Consider the following 18,926-nt stretch of genomic DNA (forward strand, 5'->3'; position numbering starts at 1 on the left):
GGATATTGACCCAGGAGTCTCTCGGGTCATGTCTACATAGTTCTCGAACCCGCAGGGTCTGCACACTTAAGGTTCGACGTTGTTTTATGCGTATTTGAGTTATATGGTTGGTTACCGAATGTTGTTCGGAGTCCCGGATGAGATCACGGACATCACGAGGGTTTCCGGAATAGTCCGGAAACGAAGATTGATATATAGGATGACCTCATTTGATTACCGGAAGGTTTTCGGAGTTACCGGGAATGTACCGGGAATGACGAATGGGTTCCGGGAGTTCACCGGGGGGGGGCAACCCACCCCGGGGAAGCCCATAGGCCTTGAGGGTGGCACACCAGCCCTTAGTGGGCTGGTGGGACAGCCCAAAAGGGCTCTATGCGCCAAGAAGAAAAAATCAAGAGAAAAGAAAAAAAAGAGGAGGAGGTGGGAAGGAAGGGGGACTCCCTCCCACCAAACCAAGTCCAACTCGGTTTGGGGGGGATTCCTCCCCCCTTGGACTCGGCCGACCCCCTTGGGGCTCCTTGAGCCCCAAGGCAAGGTCCCCTCCCTCCCACCTATATATACGGAGGTTTTAGGGCTGATTTGAGATGATTTTCCCACGGTAGCCCGACCACATACCTCCACGTTTTTTCCTCTAGATCGCGTTTCTGCGGAGCTCGGGCGGAGCCCTGCTGAGACAAGGTCATCACCAACCTCCGGAGCGCCGTCACGCTGCCGGAGAACTCTTCTACCTCTTCGTCTCTCTTGCTGGATCCAGAAGGCCGAGATCATCGTCGAGCTGTACGTGTGCTGAACGCGGAGGTGCAGTCCGTTCGGTACTAGATCGTGGGACTGATCGCGGGATTGTTCGCGGGGCGGATCAAGGGACGTGAGGACGTTCCACTACATCAACCGCGTTCACTAACGCTTCTGCTGTACGATCTACAAGGGTACGTAGATCACTCATCCCCTCTCGTAGATGGACATCACCATGATAGGTCTTCGTGCGCGTAGGAAAATTTTTGTTTCCCATGCGACGTTCCCCAACAGTGGCATCATGAGCTAGGTTCATGCGTAGATGTCTTCTCGAGTAGATCACAAAAGTTTTTGTGGGCGGTGATGTGCGTTTTGCTGCCCTCCTTAGTCTTTTCTTGATTCCGCGGTATTGTTGGATTGAAGCGGCTTGGACCGACATTACTCGTACGTTTACGAGAGACTGGTTTCATCGTTACGAGTAACTCCGTTGCTCAAAGATGACTGGCAAGTGTCGGTTTCTTCAACTTTAGTTGAATCGGATTTGACCGAGGAGTTCCTTGGATGAGGTTAAATAGCAACTCATATATCTCCGTTGTGGTGTTTGCGTAAGTAAGATGCGATCCTACTAGATACCCATGGTCACCACGTAAAACATGCAACAACAAAATTAGAGGACGTCTAACTTGTTTTTGCAGGGTATGCTTGTGATGTGATATGGCCAATGATGTGATGTGATATATTGGATGTATGAGATGATCATGTTGTAATAGAAATATCGACTTGCACGTCGATGGTACGGCAACCAGCAGGAGCCATAGGGTTGTCTTTATACTAACGTGTGTGCTTGCAGATGCGTTTACTATTTTGCTAGGATGTAGCTTTAGTAGTAATAGCATGAGTAGCACGACAACCCCGATGGCAACACGTTGATGGAGATCATGGTGTGGCGCCGATGACAAGAAGATCGTGCCGGTGCTTTGGTGATGGAGATCAAGAAGCACGTGATGATGGCCATATCATGTCACTTATGAATTGCATGTGATGTTAATCCTTTTATGCACCTTGTTTTGCTTAGAACGACGGTAGCATTATGAGGTGATCTCTCACTAAAATTTCAAGACGAAATTGTGTTCTCCCCGAGTGTGCACCGTTGCTACAGTTCGTCGTTTCGAGACACCACGTGATGATCGGGTGTGATAGACTCAACGTTCACATACAACGGGTGCAAAACAGTTGCACACGCGGAACACTCGGGTTAAGCTTGACGAGCCTAGCATGTGCAGACATGGCCTCGGAACACATGAGACCGAAAGTTCATGAATCATATAGATGATATGATTAGCATAGGGATGCTTACCACTGAAACTATACTCAACTCACGTGATGATCGGACTTGAGCTAGTGTAAGTGGATCATGAACCACTCAAATGACTAGAGAGATGTACTTTTTGAGTGGGAGTTTAGCGAATAATTTGATTAAGTTAAACTCTAATTATCTTGAACATAGTCTAAGTCCACTTTGAATATATTTGTGTTGTAGATCATGGCTCACGCGACAGTCATCTTGAATTTTAATACGTTCCTAGAGAAAGCTAAGTTGAAAGATGATGGAAGCAACTTTGTAGACTGGGCTCGTAATCTTAAGCTAATCTTACAAGCTGGGAAGAAGGATTATGTCCTTAATGCTGCATTAGGAGATGAACCACCCGCTACGGCTGATCAGGATGTTAAGAACGCTTGGTTAGCACGTAAGGAGGGCTACTCAATAGTTCAATGTGCAGTCTTGTATGGCTTAGAACCGGGACTTCAACGTCACTTTGAGCGTCATGGAGCATTTGAGATGTTCCAGGAGTTGGAGTTTATCTTTCAGAAGAACGCCCGGATCGAGAGGTATGAGACCTCCGATAAATTCTATGCCTGCAAGATGGAGGAAAACTCATCTGTCAGTGAACATGTGCTCAAAATGTCTGGGTACTTAAACCGTCTAGCTGAGCTGGGGATTGAACTCCCGCAAGAAGCTATCACTGACAGAATCCTTCAATGACTGCCGCCAAGCTATAAAGGCTTTGTGTTGAACTACAACATGCAAGGGATGAACAAGTCTCCCGGCGAGTTGTTTGCGATGCTGAAAGTCGCAGAGTCTGAACTCCGTAAAGAGCATCAAGTGTTGATGGTGAATAAGACCACTAGTTTCAAGAGAAACGGCAAAGGCAAGAAGGGAAATTCGAAGAAGAGCGGCAAGCCTGTTGCCAATCCAACGAAAAAACCCAAAGCTGGACCTAAGCTGGAAACGGAGTGTTACTATTGCAAGGGTATGGGTCACTGGAAGCGCAATTGCCCCAAGTATCTGGCAGATAAGAAGGCGGGCAAAGAAAAGTCAGGTATATTTGATATACATGTTATTTATGTGTACTTAACCGGCTCTCATAGTAGTGCCTGGGTATTCGATACCGGTTCTGTTGCTCATATTTGCAACTCGAAACAGGAACTGCGGAATAGGCGAAGGCTGGCGAAAGATGAAGTGACGATGCGCGTAGGAAATGGTTCCAAGGTTGATGCAATCGCCGTCGACACAGTGTCACTTCAGTTACCGTCAGGATTAGTGATGAACTTAAATCATTGTTATTTAGTGCCTGCGTTGAGCATGAACATTATATCTGGATCTTGTTTATTGCGAGACGGTTACTCTTTTAAGTCAGAGAATAATGGTTGTTCTATTTCTATGAGTAACATCTTTTATGGTCATGCACCGAATGTGAGAGGATTGTTCATATTGAATCTTGATAATGATACGCATATACATAACATTGAGACCAAAAGAGTTAGAGTTAACAATGATAGCGCCATATTTTTGTGGCACTGCCGCTTAGGTCATATTGGTGTAAAGCGCATGAAGAAACTCCATGCTGATGGACTTTTGGAGTCATTTGACTTTGATTCACTTGACACGTGCGAACCATGCCTCATGGGCAAGATGACTAAGACTCTGTTCTCAGGAACAATGGAGCGTGCAAGTGACTTGTTGGAAATCATACATACCGATGTGTGTGGTCCGATGAGCGTGGAGGCACGCGGCGGATATCGTTATTTTCTCACCTTCACTAACGATTTAAGTAGATATGGTTATGTCTACTTGATGAAGCACAAGTCTGAAATATTTGAAAAGTTCAAGCAATTTCAGAGTGAAGTGGAAAATCATCGTAACAAGAAGATCAAGTTCCTACGGTCTGATCGTGGGGGTGAATATCTGAGTTTCGAGTTTGGTGCTCACTTAAGACAATGTGGAATTGTTTCACAGTTAACACCGCCTGGAATTATGCCCTAGAGGCAATAATAAATATAGTTATTATTATAATTCCTGTATCAAGTTAATCGTTTATTATCCATGCTATAATTGTATTGAATGAAGACTCATTTACATGTGTGGATACATAGACAAAACACCGTCCCTAGCAAGCCTCTAGTTGGCTAGCCAGTTGATCAAAGATAGTCCGTGTCTTCTGATTATGAACAAGGTGTTGTTGCTTGATAACTGGATCACGTCATTAGGAGAATCACGTGATGGACTAGACCCAAACTAATAGATGTAGCATGTTGATCGTGTCATTTTGTTGCTACTGTTTTCTGCGTGTCAAGTATTTATTCCTATGACCATGAGATCATATAACTCACTAACACCGGAGGAATGCTTTGTGTGTATCAAACGTCGCAACGTAACTGGGTGACTATAAAGATGCTCTACAGGTATCTCCGAAGGTGTTAGTTGAGTTAGTATGGATCAAGACTGGGATTTGTCACTCCGTGTGAACGGAGAGGTATCTCGGGGCCCACTCGGTAATACAACATCACACACAAGCCTTGCAAGCAATGTAACTTAGTGTAAGTTGCGGGATCTTGTATTACGGAACGAGTAAAGAGACTTGCCGGTAAACGAGATTGAAATAGGTATACGGATACTGACGATCGAATCTCGGGCAAGTAACATACCGAAGGACAAAGGGAATGACATACGGGATTATATGAATCCTTGGCACTGAGGTTCAAACGATAAGATCTTCGTAGAATATGTAGGATCCAATATGGGCATCCAGGTCCCGCTATTGGATATTGACCGAGGAGTCTCTCGGGTCATGTCTACATAGTTTTCGAACCCGCAGGGTCTGCACACTTAAGGTTCGACGTTGTTTTATGCGTATTTGAGTTATATGGTTGGTTACCGAATGTTGTTCGGAGTCCCGGATGAGATCACGGATGTCACGAGGGTTTCCGGAATAGTCCGGAAACGAAGATTGATATATAGGATGACCTCATTTGATTACCGGAAGGTTTTCGGAGTTACCGGGAATGACGAATGGGTTGCCGGAGTTCACCGGGGGGGGGGGGGCAACCCACCCCGGGGAAGCCCATAGGCCTTGAGCGTGGCACACCAGCCCTTAGTGGGCTGGTGGGACAGCCCAAAAGGGCTCTATGCGCCAAGAAGAAAAAATCAAGAGAAAAGAAAAAAAGAAGAGGAGGAGGTGGGAAGGAAGGGGGACTCCCTCCCACCAAACCAAGTCCAACTCGGTTTGGGGGGGGGAGTCCTCCCCCCTTGGACTCGGCCGACGAGCCCCAAGGCAAGGTCCCCTCCCTCCCACCTATATATACGGAGGTTTTAGGGCTGATTTGAGACGATTTTCCCATGGCAGCCCGACCACATACCTCCACGGTTTTTCCTCTAGATCGCGTTTCTGCAGAGCTCGGGCGGAGCCCTGCTGAGACAAGGTCATCACCAACCTCCGGAGCGCCGTCACGCTGCCGGAGAACTCTTCTACCTCTCCGTCTCTCTTGCTGGATCAAGAAGGCCGAGATCATCGTCGAGCTGTACGTGTGCTGAACGCGGAGGTGCTGTCCGTTCGGTACTAGATCGTGGGACTGATCGCGGGATTGTTCGCGGGGCGGATCGAGGGACGTGAGGACGTTCCACTACATCAACCGCGTTCACTAACGCTTCTGTTGTACGATCTACAAGGGTACGTAGATCACTCGTCCCCTCTCGTAGATGGACATCACCATGATAGGTCTTCGTGCGCGTAGGAATTTTTTTTCATGAAGGACTGGAGCAAGCATCTCGAAGCTGGAATATATGCTTTGATGAGGTGATCAAAGATTTTGTTTTTTATACAAAGTTTATGAGAAACTTGTATTTCCAAAGAAGTGAGTGGGAGCATTATAGAATTTCTGATGAGTTGATCGAAAATGATGTACAATTTCTGGAAAGCATATAGGGTTGTTTGAAAAGTGTTTTTCAAAGGAAGACCTGGATTGAGCTACGTGAACATTGAGCATCAAGATCTATAAAGATAGATCAAAACGCTTGATAGTACTTTCAATGAATACATACGGTGACAAGATTTTAAAGGAGTTCAAAATAGATCGGCAAAGAAAGAGTTCTTGGTTGCGTTATAAGGTGTGAATACTGAGTAAGACTCAAAACCTAACCACGGCAGAAGAGAGAGAAAGGACGAAGGTCGCCCCCTATGTATTAGCCGTAGGCTCTATACTATGATATACTCTGTACCGCACCTGAAGTGTGCCTTGCTAGTCAGCCAAGGGGTACAAGAGTGATCCAGGAATGGATCACTAGACAGCGGTCAAAGTTATCCTTAGTAACTAGTTGACTAAGGAATTTGTCTCGATTATGGAGGTGGTAAAAAGAGTTCATCATAAAGAATTACGATGATGCAAGATTTGTCACTAATCCGGATGACTCTAAGTAGTAAAGCAGATTCGTATAGTGGAGCAGTCATTTGGAATGGTTCCAAATGGCGCGTGGTAATAGCATCTATAGGATGACATAGAGATTTGTAAAGCACACACGGATCTGCAAGGTTCAGACCCGTTGACTAAACACCTCTCTCACAAGCTAGATATGATCAAACCCCATGGGTGTTAGATTCATTACAATCACATAGTGATGTGAACTACATTATTGACTCTAGTGGAAGTGGGAGACCGTTGGAAATATGCCCTAGAGGCAATAATAAAATGGTTATTATTATATTTCCTTGTTCATGATAATTGTCTAGTGTTCATGCTATAATTGTATTAACCGGAAACCGTAATACATGTGTGAATACATAGACCACAACATGTCCCTAGTGAGCCTCTAGTTGGCTAGCTCGTTGATAAATAGATGGTCATGGTTTCCTGACCATGGACACTGGATGTCGTTGATAACGGGATCACATCATTAGGAGAATGATGTGATGGATAAGACCCAATCCTAAGCATAGCACAAGATCGTGTAGTTCGTCTGCTAGAGCTTTTATAATGTCAAATAGCATTTCATTAGGCCATGAAATTGTGCAACTCCCGGATAATGTAGGAGTGCTTTGGGTGTATCAAACGCCACAACGTAACTAGGTGATTATAAAGGTGCACTACAAGTATCTCTGAAAGTGTCTGTTGGGTTGGTACGAATCGAGACTGGGATTTGTCGCTCTGTGTGATGGAGAGGTATCTCTGGGCCCACTCGGTAATGCATCATCATAATGAGCTCAATGTGACTAAGGAGTTAGCCACGGGATGATGTGTTACGGAACGAGTAAAGAGACTTGCCGGTAACGAGATTGAACAAGGTATCGGGATAACGACGATCGAATCTCGGGCAAGTGTCATACCAGTAGACAAAGGGAATTGCATACTGGATTGAGAGAATCCTCGATATCGTGGTTCATCCGATGAGATCATCGTGGAACATGTGGGAGCCAACATGGATATCCAAACCCCATTGTTGGTCATTGGTCGGAGAGATGTCTCGGTCATGTGTGCATGTTTCCCGAACCCGTAGGGTCTACACACTTAAGTTTTGGTGATGCTAGAGTTGTTATGGGAATCGTATATGTGGTTACCGAAGGTTGTTTGGAGTCCCGGATGAGATCCCGGGCATCATGAGGAGTTCCGGAATGGTCCGGAGGTAAAGATATATATATGGGAAGTCCAGTTTCGGTCGCCGGAAAGGTTTCGGGGTTTATCGGTATTGTACTGGGATCACCGAAAGGGTACCGGGGTCCACGGGGAAGTTCCACATGTCCCGGAGGGCTACATGGGCTTAAATGTAGCGACCCGACTCAAAACGAGTCAAGCCTCTGTGTATCTGTGCCATCCCTAGATCCGTATGCTGGCACACACAGTACATCAATGTATATATCAAAGTGCAATCACATGTAAATATCGTAAAATTGATATATACCTTAAATATCTCAGCGGAAGCAGTCAAGGGAGTGGAGTCCCAATAAACACCAACTTCAAGTTGAGTGTAAACCGTAACCCTGAATTCGTACTCTTACTCGTCAAAGAAAAATATCTGGAACATAAGATGTTGCAGCCGTGTAGGTCAGCATATTGAATATGCCGGCAAGTCACATATGAGAAGGGGGTAAAATATCATCTATACTATATGCATATATGGAAGGTGGTGTTGTAAGTTTTAGCGTAAAGCAAAATTTTCTCCTACAACAAGAGGGGCTAAAAGCAAAATATTACTACGCTGTTGGTTGTTAATGAGATGGTTCCGCCAACCAGTTCTCATACACAGGTTATCAATATTACCCTCATCAAGTATTTATAATGGTGTTGAGAATTTCAGATAACTTCATTTCCTTTGGCTCAAGTTGTCCATGACCGTGGACACGGCTAATCGATTAGGTTTGAGTACTCTGCAGAGTTTTGCACACGTTCCCCACAAGATTTGATCGCCTCCGTGCATGTCCTCGCACTTCAGGGTGTTTGAAGACCGGATGATCAAAACATGGTCTTTCAACGGGTCCCTCTGAATCCATTTCGGTGCCCATCCAAATCCTACCGTTCTTCTACATCTGCTAGCACCGCCTGTCCAGAGTCGCCGCGTTGTCCAACCAAGCCAGAGCCCATAATGACTTGCGGCTGTGCAGGTAAGCCTTGGGTCTTGAAAATATCCGTCCGTCTCTTTGAGCCTGGGTGAAGCTTTCCGCAAGATGTCATGCCCGTCTCCAGCATCCCGGGTCATCCACTGGTTTCTCCAGGGAGCCAATCAACCGTCCTTCACCCAGAGTTGCATTGCATTACGAGGTCTTGAAAAGTCTTGACTTAACCGGTCTTGGTTATTAAAGTATCCTCGCATCACTCGTGATAAACTCTCAACCAGAATCCCGTCTACTCAAGCATAGCAATATGAAATTTGTTGTCCCGGGCCTAGTAACGGGGTTGTTGGGTCACTACTGGAATCAGAGAATTTGCCGTCTGCCTGGTCTTTGCCGTCCGCTGGCTGATGGCAAAGAAGCTCTTTGCCGTCAGCTACCAAAAAATAGATGGCAAAGATCTGACAGATGGCAAAGAAGTGCTTTGCCATGAGTCGCTTCTTTGCTGTCCGCTAGCGGACGGCAAAGATGGCCCAGGCAGACGGCAAAGAAAATCGTAGTTGTAGCCATTAAATTTGCCATCGGCCGTGTCTTTGCCGTCCGCCAAAAGCCCCTTTGCAGTCTGCCTTGAAGCACGGCGGACGGCAAAGAAATCAACCCCCGGCTGCCCACTAACGCTCCAACCGCCGTGTCTTTGCCGTCCGCCTAAATCCCCTTTGCCGTGTGCCTTGGAGCTCGGCGGACGGCAAAGAAATCAACCCCCGGCTGCCCTAACGCTCCAACCCCACCTCGTTGTTTAAAAAAAAAAAGAAAAAACCCACCTGCTCGTCGCCCTCCTCCCGCACGCTCCCTCCCTTGCGCCCACCGACCGTCGCCTCCCAGCCCTCCCCACCGGCCGGCGCCTCCCCCACCGGCCGGCGCCTCCCCGCCCTCCACACCGGCCGGCGCCTCCCCGCCCTCCCCACCGTCGCCACCTCCTCCCCCACCGGCCGGCGCCTCCCCGCCGTCCCCCACCGGCCGGCGCCTCCCCGCCCTCCCCACTGTCGCCACCCCCCCTCCCCATCGGCTCCCCTCCCCATCGGCTCCCCCCTGCAGACCGAACCTCTCCCCTGATCCGGCCACCCCGTCAGGAGCACGAGCAGCCCCCCTGACGCTCCTCCTCGCCCTGGACGCCCTGGAGCCTCGTCGCCACCCCCCTCCGTCGCCCGCACCCTCCTCCGCCGCCTAGCCGGAGCAGCCAGCAAAAACGGTGAGATTATTCTGTATAGGAGAAAATGAAAAAATGAGTTCGTACTGCTACACAAAGAAAATATTCTCATGCAGATATCTATTCTCTTTGAATAAATGATACAAAATAAAGGAGGTGACACCTTCGAATATGTAGAATGGCACAATGTTGTTATAGAAATTATGCAAATACAAGGTTACGAATGAGTCGAAGAGATCATCTTCATTCTTAATCACACTAAGAGCATGAACAGTCGGATCCTTCAAATCCTCCTTAAACGTATGAGTAGACCATCTAATCATTGCCCGGTCATAAAAAATCAACCAAGACGGGCCTCTCAAACCGTTCTCCAACGTCCGGGTTGACGGACACCCCCCATTTTCATTCAAATATGGGGCGGATATAGGGGAGCCTGGGCACGCGCGTCACGTCGGACTGACAACTTGGCCCCACGCGGACTCGTCGGGAAACTCGACGGTCCAACAGGCGCCTCGACCTTCAGCACAGTGTCAACGCCGCGTGGCGCCGCTTCTGAGTCGGGGCCGGCTATTTAAGTCGTCCGATGCCCCCCAACCTAGCACATCTGCCTCCTCCCTCTCTCCGTCACCACCCGAGCACTTCCCTCTCCGAGCCCGTCAGCCATGCCACCACGCCGCTGGCATTACACGGTCCAACACTTTCTCTTCCTCCTAGAGCTGGTCCGAATCCGAAGGGTTGCGGGGCTACCTATGGAATTGGAGGTGGATTTTAAGGAGGGGGAGGAGATGGGGGAGGAACCCAAGGAAGAGACACACACGTCGGAGGAGGAGGCGGCGCCCCAGGTTACAAGGTTAAAACTCATAGGGAAAACTATTTGGCGAGTATTGGGAGCTCATCAGCGGCTGAGATTGAGAATAAAGCATGGGTACCGCGGTGGAGTATCAATGTGTCGTCGAAGCTAAAAAAATTGTCTGGAGATTGTGCAAGGAGACAGTTCCAACTTCAGATATGCTACGCCATCGTCCTATGTCATCCACCCCAGCTTGTTCTTTCTGTTTGGCAGAGGACAGCTGGAAACATGCATTAATCAACTGCACTACTGCCAGGTGCTTTTGGTCTTTGTCGTTTGAGGACACGGTGGAGCTCATGTGTGAAAATCTGAATTTCAATGCTAAAGCTTGGGTCTTTACAATGCATGAGAAGTTGTCACAAGAGGAGTTTGCGCGCATGATAGTAACTCTTTGGGCTATCTGGAAATCAAGGCGTAAAGCGATTCATGAAGGTATATATGAAAGCCCCATGCAGATCCATAATAGGTAACCCCGACCCCCGACCCCCTACCCCGACCCCCGACGCCACTGACCCCCGATCCCCGACGCCCGACGCCACTGACCCTCGACCCTCGACCCCCGGCCCCCGACAACACTCACCCTCGACCCCCGACACCCTACCCCGACCCCCGACGCCACTGACCCCCGACCCCCGACCCCCGACCCCCGACAACACTCACCCTCGACCCCCGACCCCCTACCCCGACCCCCGACGCCACTGACCCCCAACCCCCGAGCCCCGACACCTCTTCGGCCTCTTGTTGACCGAAAAGACCCCAATCCCCGACGCCAGTGACCTTCGACCCCCGATGACACTGACCCACATAGTTATGAGTTAGGTCATATAGTTATGTTAATTATAAAAACATCGTATTTGTGTTGATCGGGTGAATTTCAATGTGCAGTTGTTCGACGACCTCCACGTGCGTTGGACGAGCTCCGCCCTTGCGTTTGTTGGTGAGCACAAATGACTTCTCCTCCTACCCCCTTAATTTGCTCTGTCCCGGTCTTCGTGCCGATGAAACTTGCTAGCTATAGGTTTCTTCAATCATGAGTATGCGTGACCAGTATGCGTCTCCCATTCGAAAGGGCGACATCTATAAATATGCATTTCTTTGCATATTTATAACCGCCATCCTTTCGAATTGTCCAACATTATCCATGGACAGCCCGAGTATGTGTAGATTGGGTTTGTTTTCCCGTATGCTGTGCTCCGGATCCGATGCGGAATTTCGTCAGTGCCTCCCCTGTTGTTCTCCGGGTACACATCCTCTCTGCTTATTGCCGAGACGTGTATCAGGAGAACAACGGGGAGGTGTTGTCGAAATTTTGCGTCGCATCTGGAGCAGAGCATGGGAAAACGAACCCAGTCTACACATACTCGGGTGGGATTATGACCTATCTTTACCTATTAGCGTGTAGGTTGCATGGACGTAATAAAACTGACAAACTTGATTAGCGTATGAATATAGATGATGAATTATATATTTATTTCTTGTGCCCCCATAGGTAGCTAGGCAACATGAGTGATCGTGCTTGGATGTACACTGGTCACCCTAGTCAGAAAGACATGACCCATGAATGGTTAACAAAAAACAGGGGGTTTGTGAGAGCCGCATTTGCAAATGGCCAGCATAAAACATGGTGCCCCTGTCCCAACTGCGACACTGGAAAAAGCAGACAGAGTTTGAAATGGGTAAACACCTGCAGAAGTGGGGTTTTACACCTAATTATACGGTGTGGACTTGTCATGGTGAGTCTGACCAACGTGCCAGAGCTGAGGTGATTCGTCGTCGCACCGACGAGCATGGTACCGGGATTGAAGACATGGTGCAAGACTTTGATGATGCTCGTGATTCGGACGATGAGATGGAGGAATCTGCAAAGGCCTTCTACGAAATGCTGGAGTCTTCAAAACGTCCTCTCCACGAGCAGACTGAGCTTTGTCAACTGGATGCCATCGCGCAAGTAATGGCTCTGAAGGCTCAATTCAACCTAGGCAGAGAATGCTACGACGCGATGATGACGATATTTGGACGCTTTCTACCCAAAGGCCATGTACTGCCTGCAAACCTGTACCAGTCAGAGAAAATCCTCCATGTACTTAAGATGCCCTATGAGAAGATACATGCCTGTGAGAATGGATGTGCCTTATTTAGGCTTGAGTATGCGGCCTTGAACTATTGCCCCATTTGCAATTCTTCCAGGTATATTGTGGTAGACAACGGCATGGGTGAGAAGAATCAGACCAAAATCCCCATTAGTGTTCTTCGATTTCTGCCAATCGTACCAAGACTTCAACGTCTTTTCATGGTCGAAGAGACGGTCAGACAGATGACATGGCACAAATTGGGCAAAAGAACCGAACTAGATGCGGATGGGAACAAGATGCTGGTACACACTTCAGATGGTTTTGCGTGGAGGCACTTCGATGCATTACATAAGGATAAATCGGAAGATCCAAGACAACCTAGAGTTGCCATCAGCACGGATGGGTTCAATGTGTATGGTATGACGGCAGCACAATACAGTTGTTGGCCTGTATTTGTCATTCCACTAAATTTGCCACCCGGAGAGATTATGAAAAGAAATAACATTTTCCTCACGTTGATAATTCCAGGGCCCAACTATCCGGGGAAGAATATGAATGTGTACATGCAGCCGCTTAAGGATGAGTTGCAAGAAGCCTGGGATAATGGGATCAAGACCTACGACGCGGCTACCAAAACAAATTTCAAAATGCATGTGTGGTACATGTACTCGACGCATGATTATCCGGCGTTTGCGCTATTCGCTGGCTGGTCTGTGCATGGAAGGTTCCCGTGCACCACATGCAAGGAAGCTCTTCAGTTCCGTTGGTTGCAGGCTGGTCACAAGTATTCTTGCTTCGACATGCATAGACAATTCCTGGATCCTGACCATAAGTTCAGAAAAGACAAGAAGAATTTCATCAAAGGTAGAGTTGTCAAAAACACTGCACCAGCTGCGTTGACAGGCCAACAGACCCTTGATCAGTTAAACGCTCTCGAGCTCGATCCTTTGCGTCCAGGATACTTCAAAGGGTATAATACGGAACACGCCTGGACTCACAAGTCATGCTTATGGGATCTCCCTTACTTCAAAGACCTCCTTTGCCCACACAACATTGACGTGATGCACACTGAAAAGAATATTGCGGAGGCCATTTTTGGTACATTGTTCGGCATAGAGGGGAAGTTAAAAGATAATCCTAAGGCTAGAATCGACCTGGAGGCTCTATGTGATAGACCGTTGCAAAACTTGCGACAACGGAAAGGAAAGCAAAGCATAGCGAAGCCAAAGGCATGGTTCAATCTTGAAAGGCCAGCTATGAGGGAAATGCTATTGTGGGTGAAAATGCGGTTGATGTTCCCCGATGGGTATGCTGCGAATCTAAAGAGGGGAGCGAGTCTTGAGAAATTGAAAATATTTGGGCTCAAGAGTCATGATTGGCACATATGGATTGAGCGGGTAATGCCGGTGATGTTGCGTGGCTTTATCCCTGAGGATGAATGGCTAGTACTGGCAGAGCTGAGCTATTTCTTCCGTTCTCTTTGTGCGAAAGAACTATCGCCTGGCGTGCTAGATGAAATGGAAGAGTTGGCGCCGGAGTTGGTCTGCAAATTAGAAAAGATCTTTCCACCGGGCTTCTTTAATCCAATGCAACATTTGATTTTGCATCTCCCGACCGAGGCAAGAATGGGGGGGCCCGTTCAAAATCGATGGTGCTACTCAACTGAGAGGATGCAGAAGACGCTTCGAGCTAAGTGTAAAAATAAACGTAGAATTGAAGCATCGATGGCCGAGGCATTCATTACTGAGGAGGCGACAAACTTCGTGACAGCACACTACGAAGCCAAAAATCATCATTTGCATAACCCGAAGCCTCGGTACAATGATGGCGATCGAGAAAAAGTTCGATCCAACCTCAGCCTATTCAAAGGTAAGCTCGCATCATCCGGTGCTTCGAAAGGGAAATCGTTGGATGTCGAAGAATGGCGGACCATTTCATTGTATATCTTCACCAACCTAACAGAAGTGCGGCCGTACATCGAGTAAGTTCTCGGTAATTTATTGTTCCGCAACTTCTAATTGCTTTGAACCACTCTTATTCCCGGATATTTGATATAGTCGATACGTCGCCGAATTCTCGGATGGAGCGGTCATCGAAAAGGATTCCGTCGAAGAGTATGAGCTTCTCGCAAAGCATGGAGGCGACTATCCTGGTTTCATCTCTTGGTTCAAACAAAGGGTAATTAATTACCATTAATGGCCCATTTGACTTATTGGTCTAATTTGCGGCTAATGCATCCATTCTTTCGTATTAAACTTGTAGGCTGATGCAGAGTCTATGGACGCCGAGTTGAGACAAGTCGCTAATGGTTTTGACTATAAGGTCCGTTCATTTGACAAATACAACATCAACGGGTATCACTTTCGTACCTTTGGCAAAGAGCTATCTATGCCCGACCTAAAGACTACAAATTGTTCTGTCTCTGCTATCGGCGAAGGAGGCACCGAGTATTATGGAAGGGTTGAAGCAATTTATGAACTTCTATTCTATGGTGAAAACCCACCGACCGTCGTAGTCTTCAGATGTTATTGGTTTGAGCCGAGGGAGACTAGAAGGACTCATGAACATATAGGACTAGTCGAAATCAACCAAAACACCCACTTAGATGTTCCCGATGTCTATATTACGGCTCAAAAAGCGACACAAGTTTTCTATCTACCGTGGGCCTGCCAAACTGATCCAAATCTCAAAGGTTGGGATGTCGTTTATGAAGTGCCACCACATTTTAGACCACCTACCCTCAATGAAGAGGATTACGAACCTCACATTAACCCAGACACATATGAAGGAGAATTCTTCCAAGAAACACGTATGTCCAAGAAACGTTTCAAGAACCGCTCTACTTCACCCCAGAACATTGAAGTAGACAGTGACAGTGAATCCGTCTTAACCCCTGAGCCCGAACAGGAAGAGCTGGAGGAAGAAGAGGTTACTGCCGCGGATGACCTGTCACTTCTTGACCGATTACATAATGGTGGCCTTCCACATGTTCTTCTAGATAGTGATGATGATGATGCATTTATTGATGACAGTGATGATCATGATGCATTTATTGACCCCGAAGCATATATAGACGAGGACGATTGTTATTAGTTCATGTCAGGTATTCAACTATTATACTATATATAAATTTTGAGTTCATGTTAGGTATTCAATTTTTATTAGTCATGTTGGTATTTATGTTGTACTAATTTCATTTACTCTTTGTCATGACAGGTGTTGAAAGATGGTGGGAAAGGGTCGAAAGCACGCCGCGGCTGCTTCTTCGTCGGCGGGTGATGGGATGGGTACTTCCATTCCTGCCTCGCCTCTTCGGAGAGTGTTGCTCTCTACTATGCAAGGAGCGGCCCCCGTGAGAGGAGGTCGACCACCCGCGAAGCCGACAGGCACTAAAGGTACACGTTGTATTCATGTTGGTATTTATGTTGTACTCATGTTGTATGCATATTGGTATTTATATACATTTTATTACTCATGTTGGTATTTATGTTGTACTAAAGGTACACGTGGCCGCGGGAGAGGTAGGGCTACACGGTCTCCGCCACCACCCCAAGCTCATTCACCTGAGCACAGGAGGACTTCTAGGGTGGATTCGTCTGAGGTGGAGGCTACACGGTCTCCGGTTCACAAGCCTCGGGTCGACGAGCCTTAGGTCGACGAGCCTTTGACCCACGAGACTCGTGTCCCAGAGGCTTCCTTCCAGACGACTGCGGAGCACAGCAGGGATGAGGGTACGTCCCAAGAGACCCAGTGGGATACCTGGCCAGAGCCAACTGGCCATGCTGGTAGCGACGAGGAGCTGGGTGAGGGGGATACCGTCTACCAGCGTGGTAGTTCGGGGCTCCCGCTCGTGCCAGCGACCCCCGAGCAGAGGTGCTCGATTAGGCCAAATGGGGACAAGTAAGTTAATTTACTCTTATTTAACCTTTTGCCTTCGCGTTTTCTCAAATATCTAATGTTTTGGCTTTAATTTGTCATACAGGGGTTGGATTGTTGCCAAGGGTGTCCGCAAGCCCAACAGCGTCCTCGGTGTTCTTTGCCGTCAAAACTTCCCAGGGTTTGTTACGTTGCCCGGTCGGGAGCGAGAGGTAGGGATGACCTGAGAGCACTACTTGGGTGCCCCGGCCCCGCCGGAGGTGGAGATCGACGGTGTTTTGTGTGACACGAGGGCGGACATGGTGATCCGAAAGTTCTGGGTAATTTCTCCTTCACACAATTATAAATTAACCATAGCTATTTATTGTACTAATCGGTGTTGTCTCGTTTGCAGACCTTCTACAGGTGTGAGGAGGGATACGAGGACGACGCGGCAAAGGTTATCGAAACCGAATGTCGCCGCCTACTTCAAAACTTTCGGCACGAGGCTCGGGTGCAGGCTGTTCAAGACTACTATGCCACGCGGCGTATTAGGATTGATAAGGCGAAATGCCGTGATGCTAAGATGGAGAAGGAGCATTACATGAAGGTAATTACATATTATTAAGGCTTTGTAGTTAGTTTCCTTGATTTGGTTCTTACGCACTCAAATTTCTCTTTATTAACTTAGGTGCCCCCGAGATGGTGTGTGGATAAGATGGATTGTTGGGAGGCCTTGGTGGACCAGTGGTGCTCCGAAATGTGAGAGACCAGCCACAACAACGCCAAGGAGAGGCGTGGCAAAATGGTTGGCGTGCCACACCATCAAGGGAGTGCCAACTTAATCCAATTTGGCGAGAACTGGGTATGTGGTTTGCTTCATGCCTCATGCAATTCATTCTTAATGCTATCTTGAGCCCTTTACCAATACAATTTTCTGCTCTCTCTCTTTTAGACGCGTCACAATAAGACGGAGGCGCCACAGATGTACGACCTGTATGCGATGGCCCATACTTCCTCGTACAAGTGTTGGGGAACGTCGCATGGGAAACAAAATTTTTCCTACGCGCACGAAGACCTATCATGGTGATGTCCATCTACGAGAGGGGATGAGTGATCTACGTACCCTTGTAGATCGTACAGTAGAAGCGTTAGTGAACGCGGTTGATGTAGTGGAACGTCCTCACGTCCCTCGATCCGCCCCGCGAACAATCCCGCGATCAGTCCCACGATCTAGTACCGAACGGACGGCACCTCCGCGTTCAGCACACGTACAACTCGACGATGATCTCGGCCTTCTTGATCCAGCAAGAGAGACGGAGAGGTAGAAGAGTTCTCCGGAAGCGTGACGGCGCTCCGGAGGTTGGTGATGACCTTGTCTCAGCAGGGCTCCGCCCGAGCTCCGTAGAAACGCGATCTAGAGGAAAAACCGTGGAGGTATGTGGTCGGGCTGCCGTGGAAAAGTCGTCTCAAATCAGCCCTAAAACCTCCGTATATATAGGTGGGAGGGAGGGGAGGAGGCAGCCTCAAAACCTAAAGGTTTGGCCGAAATTGGAGGTGGAGGAGTCCTACTCCAATCCTACTTGGAGTAGGATTCCACCTTCCCACTTGGAAACTCTTTCCACCTTGTGTTTTTTCCTTCTCAAACCTTATGGGCCTTAATGGGAACTTATTCCAGCCCACTAGGGGCTGGTTTATCTCTTCCCATAGCCCATGAGACCCCTTGGGGCGTGACACCCCTCCCGATGGTCCCCGGCACCCCTCCCGGCACTCCCGGTACACTACCGATGAGCCCGAAACTTTTCCGGTAATGCACGAAAACCTTCCGGTAACCAAATGAGGTCATCCTATATATCAATCTTCGTTTCCGGACCATTCCGGAAACCCTCGTGACGTCCGTGATCTCATTCGGGACTCCGAACAACATTCGGTAACCAACCATATAACTCAAATACGCATAAAACAACATCGAACCTTAAGTGTGCAGACCCTGCGGGTTCGAGAACTATGTAGACATGACCCGAGAGACTCCTCGGTCAATATACAATAGCGGGACCTGTATGCCCATATTGGATCCTACATATTCTACGAAGATCTTATCGTTTGAACCTCAGTGCCAAGGATTCATATAATCCCGTATGTCATTCCCTTTGTCCTTCGGTATGTTACTTGCCCGAGATTCGATCGTTAGTATCCGCATACCTATTTCAATCTCGTTTACCGGCAAGTCTCTTTACTCTTTCCGTAATACAAGATCCCACAACTTACATTAAGTTACATTGCTTGCAAGGCTTGTGTGTGATGTTGTATTACCGAGTGGGCCCCGAGATACC

This window comes from Hordeum vulgare, chromosome 7H (genome assembly GCF_904849725.1).
Source record: "Hordeum vulgare subsp. vulgare chromosome 7H, MorexV3_pseudomolecules_assembly, whole genome shotgun sequence".
NCBI lineage: Eukaryota > Viridiplantae > Streptophyta > Magnoliopsida > Poales > Poaceae > Hordeum > Hordeum vulgare.